Genomic DNA, 6,342 nt, shown 5'->3' on the forward strand with positions numbered 1-6,342 from the left:
GATAGATAGATAGATAGATAGATAGATAGATAGATAGATAGATAGATGGATGGATGGATAGATGTATGTATGTATGAATGTATGTATGTATGTATATGTGTATGTATGTATGTATGTATGTATGAATGGATGGATGGATGGATGGTGTAATGTAATACCAAGCAAAGGCAACTTCCCAGGTTCAAAATACCAGCATAGGTGCTCTCTATTTTATTCAGTAACAAACCCAGAACAGAGAAGATCAAAACATGACATCATTCAAAATACAGCATTTACTAAGTGTGATTAAATAATCTCCAAGGCCTACCCCACCCCAGGACTTTCCAATCATTCAATCAATTACAAAGTCTCTGTTCCAAATACTTCTCCACCCCTAGGCTATACCTTAATTAAGTCCACCACAAAGCCCCTCTTCTCAAATGGAGATTAGTTTCCAAACATAAGTAAAATACATTCATTTGCTCAACCATAGAACACAAAAAGGTCAAAAGTTCCCCACCCCTGGATCACAATTGAATCTACCCCGAGTTACATCAAGTTTAAACACAGCACTTAATACCCAAATGGAGGTCTTTTCTTCATCTTGACACGAGGCAAGTTCTCAGCAATCTTAGTTCCTGGGGAGACAAGGCTTAGCAAGGCCATAAGATACATTGCCAGTCCCTTCATGAATTTATCCTCTGTCTGTAGAACAGTCCTAGAACCCCTGAACACATTAGCAAAGCCCTCTCCCAGGATTTCTGTAAACATACAACAAGAAAATCCTTCTTCAGGGCTTCTGAACCAACAGAAAGGCTCCCAGACCCCTGCAACAACAGCACTGTCCTTCACCAGTGGACAGTATTCATTCTGTCTGCCGGACAGTCTCCAGACCCCTGCAACAACAGTACTGTCCCTCACCAGTGGACAGTATTCACTCTCTGTCTGCAGGACAGTCTCAGGCCTTCTTAACCAAATGCCAGGTTCCAGGACTTCTTCAACAGGACAGTCTTTCACCAGTGGACAAATCTGGCAAAACAACATCAAAACAGACAGACAAAGTACCAGCAAAACAGCCATGTCTCCTTAGTCCTTGGCAGCTCAGGGGGCAGGTCTCAAAAGTCCAGGGCAATTCAAAGCGGCCACCAGCAATCTCTTAGTCTCTTCCTCTCCACGAGGAGCTGCTCCCAAAAAGAACTTCCGCCTCTCTCTTGTCTCTCCAAATCTACGTCACCAGTTCCTCCCAGTCAGGACTTTCTTTTCACATCAAAAAGTCCATCCCACAGGTGGGATTAACAAGCTCTGGGTTTTAATACAATCAATTTGAAAACCAAGCCAATACAGGGGAATCTTTAATTGCCATTACTATCACACTCCAATGGCCTGAGAGAGGAAAAAGAACAGTGATTCTAGTGCATCACAAGTTCATAAATAAAGACCTGAAAGGGGATCAGAAGTTTTTAAAAGAAGGAGTAGTGACAAAATAGTAGAAATATCAGAAAGTTTCTGAAATCAGATAAGAAAGGATGTAAGAGTGAGGAAAAGATATGTAATGCTTGGTAATGATTCTTCCTGAGATGTCCTGACCAACAACAGTTTCTTTTCTACCTGACTTTACAATGCCTGACACCTGTAATGGCAACCAAAGAAGTACTTAGCACCTTGTTTCAGCTATTGAATTACTTAGCATCTTGTTTTCAGTGAAGTTTCCTTTGAGCCTTGTCCATGATTATATCAAGTCTTTGTTAAGAAACAGAACTTGTGAAACCCACAGTGGGAGGAACTTGCTGATACAACAGGAAGGGGAAGAACAGGGAGGAACTAATTAACATATATAAGGAGAAGCCTAAGTTGGGAAAGAGTAGAACTGAGAAGGGAACACTTGTGGTGGCAAAGTCGAGAAGAAGAAAACTTGTGGTACGCTGGCACTCTGTTCTGTCTGTGTTAATTTGTGTTTGTAATACTTTGTACAGAAGCCCTGGGACCTTACTGGAAGCCCTAAAAGAGGCTTTTCTTGTTGTCTGTTTACAGAAGTCCTGAAGGAGGGTTTCAGAGGTTGATTCAGTGTTGATTTCACAGGCAGAAAGTGAATTAATGATGGTGCCAGCAATGTGTATGAATGTCTTTTTGACTCTGTTAAGTTTTGTCTTTCCAGAAACAGAAACTATGAATGACTTGAAGTGGACTGACACTGTGAGCTTCAATATGAAACTGGATAAGGAACTGGGTGAGGAGCCTGGTGAGTAGCTGAGAGCTTCCTACCTGTGAATCCAGGTGAGAGTTGGGTAAATTCAGGCAAAATCTGGGTCCATGGAAGAGGAACCATGGAATTTGGGAGCCAGCCTCAAGTCAAGATAAAAAGACCTGTCCTTGGGTACTTAAGGCTGACTGAGAAGATCATGATTTATTGTGGCCTAGGGGTGGGAGAACTTTGTACTCTGTACCTTGTACCTCTTAAGGATGACTGAGTTAAGGAAGATTGGAAACTTATCTCTAATCAAGAAGAAAGAAGACTTTTTGACTGAGAAATTAAGATAATATGACCTAGGGGTGGAGAACTTTTACCTTTGTACTTTGTATCCCTCAAGGAGGCTTGCTCCTTAAAGATGATTGAGTTAAGGACTTAGTGAATGATATCTTTTGTTTAAAAGTATGTGGCCACTTTGGTGAAAACTATGTGGCCACATTAATGATAAGTTTTTATATAATAACACCGTGAATGCTGTACTTTGGTTTCTGTGAATGTTTTGCTTTAGTTTACTGCTGAATAAATAGAGAGTTCACTACACTATGTGATCAGAACTTTAAAGCTGTTCACAGCAGCAGTCCTCTGGAAAGCTTCTCATGCTTGGTTTTACAACACCTAATGCAGGGATGCCAACTAACCCTGACTCTCACCTCTGCCTCTTATTTTACCCCTTTCCTTTAACTTTAGCACAAATCTTACCTTCAGCAAGAGGTCTTTTCCAATACTACCCTTCTTCCCCAACCCCTGACTGCTACTACCTTCCCTTCTGAGATTACCTTATATTCATCCATCCATCCATCTATCCATCCATCCATCCATCCATCCATCCACCCACCCATCCATCCATCCATCTGTGATAGTAATGGCAATTAAAGATTCCCCTGTATTGGCTTGGTTTTCAAATTGATTGTATTAAAACCCAGAGTTTGTTAATCCCACCTGTGGGATGGGCTTGTTGATGTGAAAAGAAAGTCCTGAAGTGGGAGGAGCTGGTGACGTAGATTTGGAGAGACACTGGAGAGAGGCGGAAGTTTTTTTTTTTGGAAGCAGCACCTCGTGGAGAGAGACTAAGAGATTGCTGGTGGCCGCTTTGAATTGCCCTGGACTTTTGAGACCTGCCCCCTGAGCTGCCAAGGACTAAGGAGACATGGCTGTTTTGCTGGTACTTTGTCTGTCTGTTTTGATGTTGTTTTGCCAGATTTGTCCACTGGTGAAAGACTGTCCTGTTGAAGAAGTCCTGGAACCTGGCATTTGGTTAAGAAGGCCTGAGACTGTCCTGCAGACAGAGAGTGAATACTGTCCACTGGTGAGGGACAGTACTGTTGTTGCAGGGGTCTGGAGACTGTCCGGCAGACAGAATGAATACTGTCCACTGGTGAAGGACAGTGCTGTTGTTGCAGGGGTCTGGGAGCCTTTCTGTTGGTTCAGAAGCCCTGAAGAAGGATTTTCTTGTTGTATGTTTACAGAAATCCTGGGAGAGGGCTTTGCTAATGTGTTCAGGGGTTCTAGGACTGTTCTACAGACAGAGGATAAATTCATGAAGGGACTGGCAATGTATCTTATGGCCTTGCTAAGCCTTGTCTCCCCAGGAACTAAGATTGCTGAGAACTTGCCTCGTGTCAAGATGAAGAAAAGACCTCCATTTGGGTATTAAGTGCTGTGTTTAAACTTGATGTAACTCGGGGTAGATTCAATTGTGATCCAGGGGTGGGGAACTTTTGACCTTTTTGTGTTCTATGGTTGAGCAAATGAATGTATTTTACTTATGTTTGGAAACTAATCTCCATTTGAGAAGAGGGGCTTTGTGGTGGACTTAATTAAGGTATAGCCTAGGGGTGGAGAAGTATTTGGAACAGAGACTTTGTAATTGATTGAATGATTGGAAAGTCCTGGGGTGGGGTAGGCCTTGGAGATGATTTAATCACACTTAGTAAATGCTGTATTTTGAATGATGTCATGTTTTGATCTTCTCTGTTCTGGGTTTGTTACTGAATAAAATAGAGAGCACCTATGCTGGTATTTTGAACCTGGGAAGTTGCCTTCTTTTGGCATTACATTACATGGAGTAAAAAGCCAAAAATACTCCCGACATATTTTCTTTGAATTAAAAATTTGTTTTCTTAAATCCCAGAGAAAAAATAGCAACAACATTAATAACATTAATATAGCACTTTAAAGTTTTTAAAGTACTTTGTGTGTGTGTGTGTGTGCGTGTGTATACATATGATTTTACATAAAAGGAAAATGAGGCTGAGAGTTTAAGTAACTTGCCCAGGCTTCCATTTTTAGTACCCAAAGTAGGATTTGAACTCAGCTTCCCAGCATTCTATCTGCTATACTAGATATGTGACTAGATATGTGAAATATGTGGTCCATAAGACTCATGTGACGCCCCCCTCCAATACTTTCAAGTATGGCCAGAACCAGGTCAAATTGCAATTGGGAGATATTTAACAAATTAAAAAAATGTGATGAGACATAAATATAGTTAATATGTGGTTTTCTAAGTCAATATTTGACCCACAGGGATCCTTACATATTGTTTAGTGGCCCCCATTTCTGTTTGAGTTTAACACCACTGCACTACACTATGTTTATGTGTGACTCTGCTCAGTTTTTCTGCTTTTAGGTATTATTAGTTCTAAAGAGATGTGATAATTTTCTCTTTTGAATCCTCTTCAACAATTCCTTATTATATGGAGGTATGACTAGCAGTTCACATCATCATTATAGCTTCCTACCTTCTGAAAAATTAAGTTTTCAGCAAGCCTTGTAAAGAACTTTTCAGTGTCTGTTCCTTATATGTATTCAGTGCCTCTAGATGCCAGGTTCCTGTCATTTCCATTAGTCAACTCATTGAGCCTCAATTTCTTTAACTGTGTAATGGGCCTTGCTTTGCAGGAAAGATTACTGGGAATGAAGGTAAGGATTGCACCAGATAATATTCAGTGATCCCTTCCATTTCTAAGATCTATAATGGCCAATGACATTTTAATCAGCTGGACCAAACCCTCTTCAAAGGATCTCTCATTTTCTATCATTGATTTCCGAGGTTCCATCCAGAGTCAATAGGATTCTGCTTATAAACCAAATGCAAACACAAACCTTGATTAGTAAAACCAAGTTCCCTTGCCCACTAAAAGACCGTGGTCTCAACTTTACTTTTTAATTACATGTAATTAATAGCAAGGATGCCTGATGTGAACTTAAAAAGCTCAAGACATTATCAAGTGAATGAAAAATATGGTTTTCCTTAATTCTCTTTCTTGGCATTTTTTTAAAAGTATATTACAATTTTAAATTGGTTTAATTACTTCAAACAAACCTATGTGGAATAGGGTAAATGCAATTAAAAGCTAATCTGTTTATGTAGAATAGATAAAATCAGGGTTACTTAAAACTAAATAAGCTAAAATTAATAAATGTGATCTATAGGGAACTTGAACAGCTTTGTATATAATGTGTATGATTATACACCTATTATTTTGCATGCCTATATGAGATATAAATAGGAAAGAGTTTACTGATTAAATCTTTTGGTTCAACTAGTTTGTGTATTTCAGAGAAATCATTAAAAATGGAATTGGCTGTTCACTAATGATCCACTTGTGCAGTTCTTAGGGGCTACCATTTCTGGAGCTTATCCCATGCTCCAGTGAAGCTGATTAACTCATCTGCAGTACAGGTTATTTAAAATGTGCTCCTTCAAAAGTGTTTAAATTAAGTTCTTCTATGTGTATTTACTGATATGAAGATGATTTCCAAAAAATCAGATTATGTTGTCAATGGTGACAAGAAATTGAATTTAGTTTTTCTTTTGCAATCATAAAGATGTATTTTTCCCCAGAATACAAAGATAATATTGGAATATTATCCTGAAGACTTTTAGAATCAGTCTTAAGTGCTTGTTAAATATTAATAAAAATGATAGAAGTGTTTAACTGGCTATCAGAAAAAGTCAATCACAGGCACAAACTAGGACATTTGCAATCTAAACATCTCTTAAGATTATTAAAAGTGAAAGAGAAAATTTCTTCCATTAACTCATCTTTTCCTAACATTTTGTTTCTGATGGATGCACTACCATCTTTTCAGTCACCCAGTTTTATGACCCA

At 39.1% G+C, this 6,342-nt stretch overlaps 1 long non-coding RNA gene across 1 annotated transcript; it reads left to right on the plus strand.

Annotated features, from left to right (window-relative positions):
• The first annotated feature begins 3,084 nt into the window (after positions 1–3,084).
• LOC138147910 (uncharacterized) lies at positions 3,085–4,246 on the plus strand. The gene is made up of 2 exons (XR_011164924.1): positions 3,085–4,113; positions 4,159–4,246. It is a non-coding gene; the product is annotated as an uncharacterized lncRNA (long non-coding RNA).
• Positions 4,247–6,342: the final 2,096 nt, after the last annotated feature.

This window comes from Petaurus breviceps, unplaced genomic scaffold (assembly GCF_028583685.1).
Source record: "Petaurus breviceps papuanus isolate PSGF00001 unplaced genomic scaffold, PetGlider_PUasm1.0 90808, whole genome shotgun sequence".
NCBI classification, from domain to species: Eukaryota; Metazoa; Chordata; class Mammalia; order Diprotodontia; family Petauridae; genus Petaurus; species Petaurus breviceps.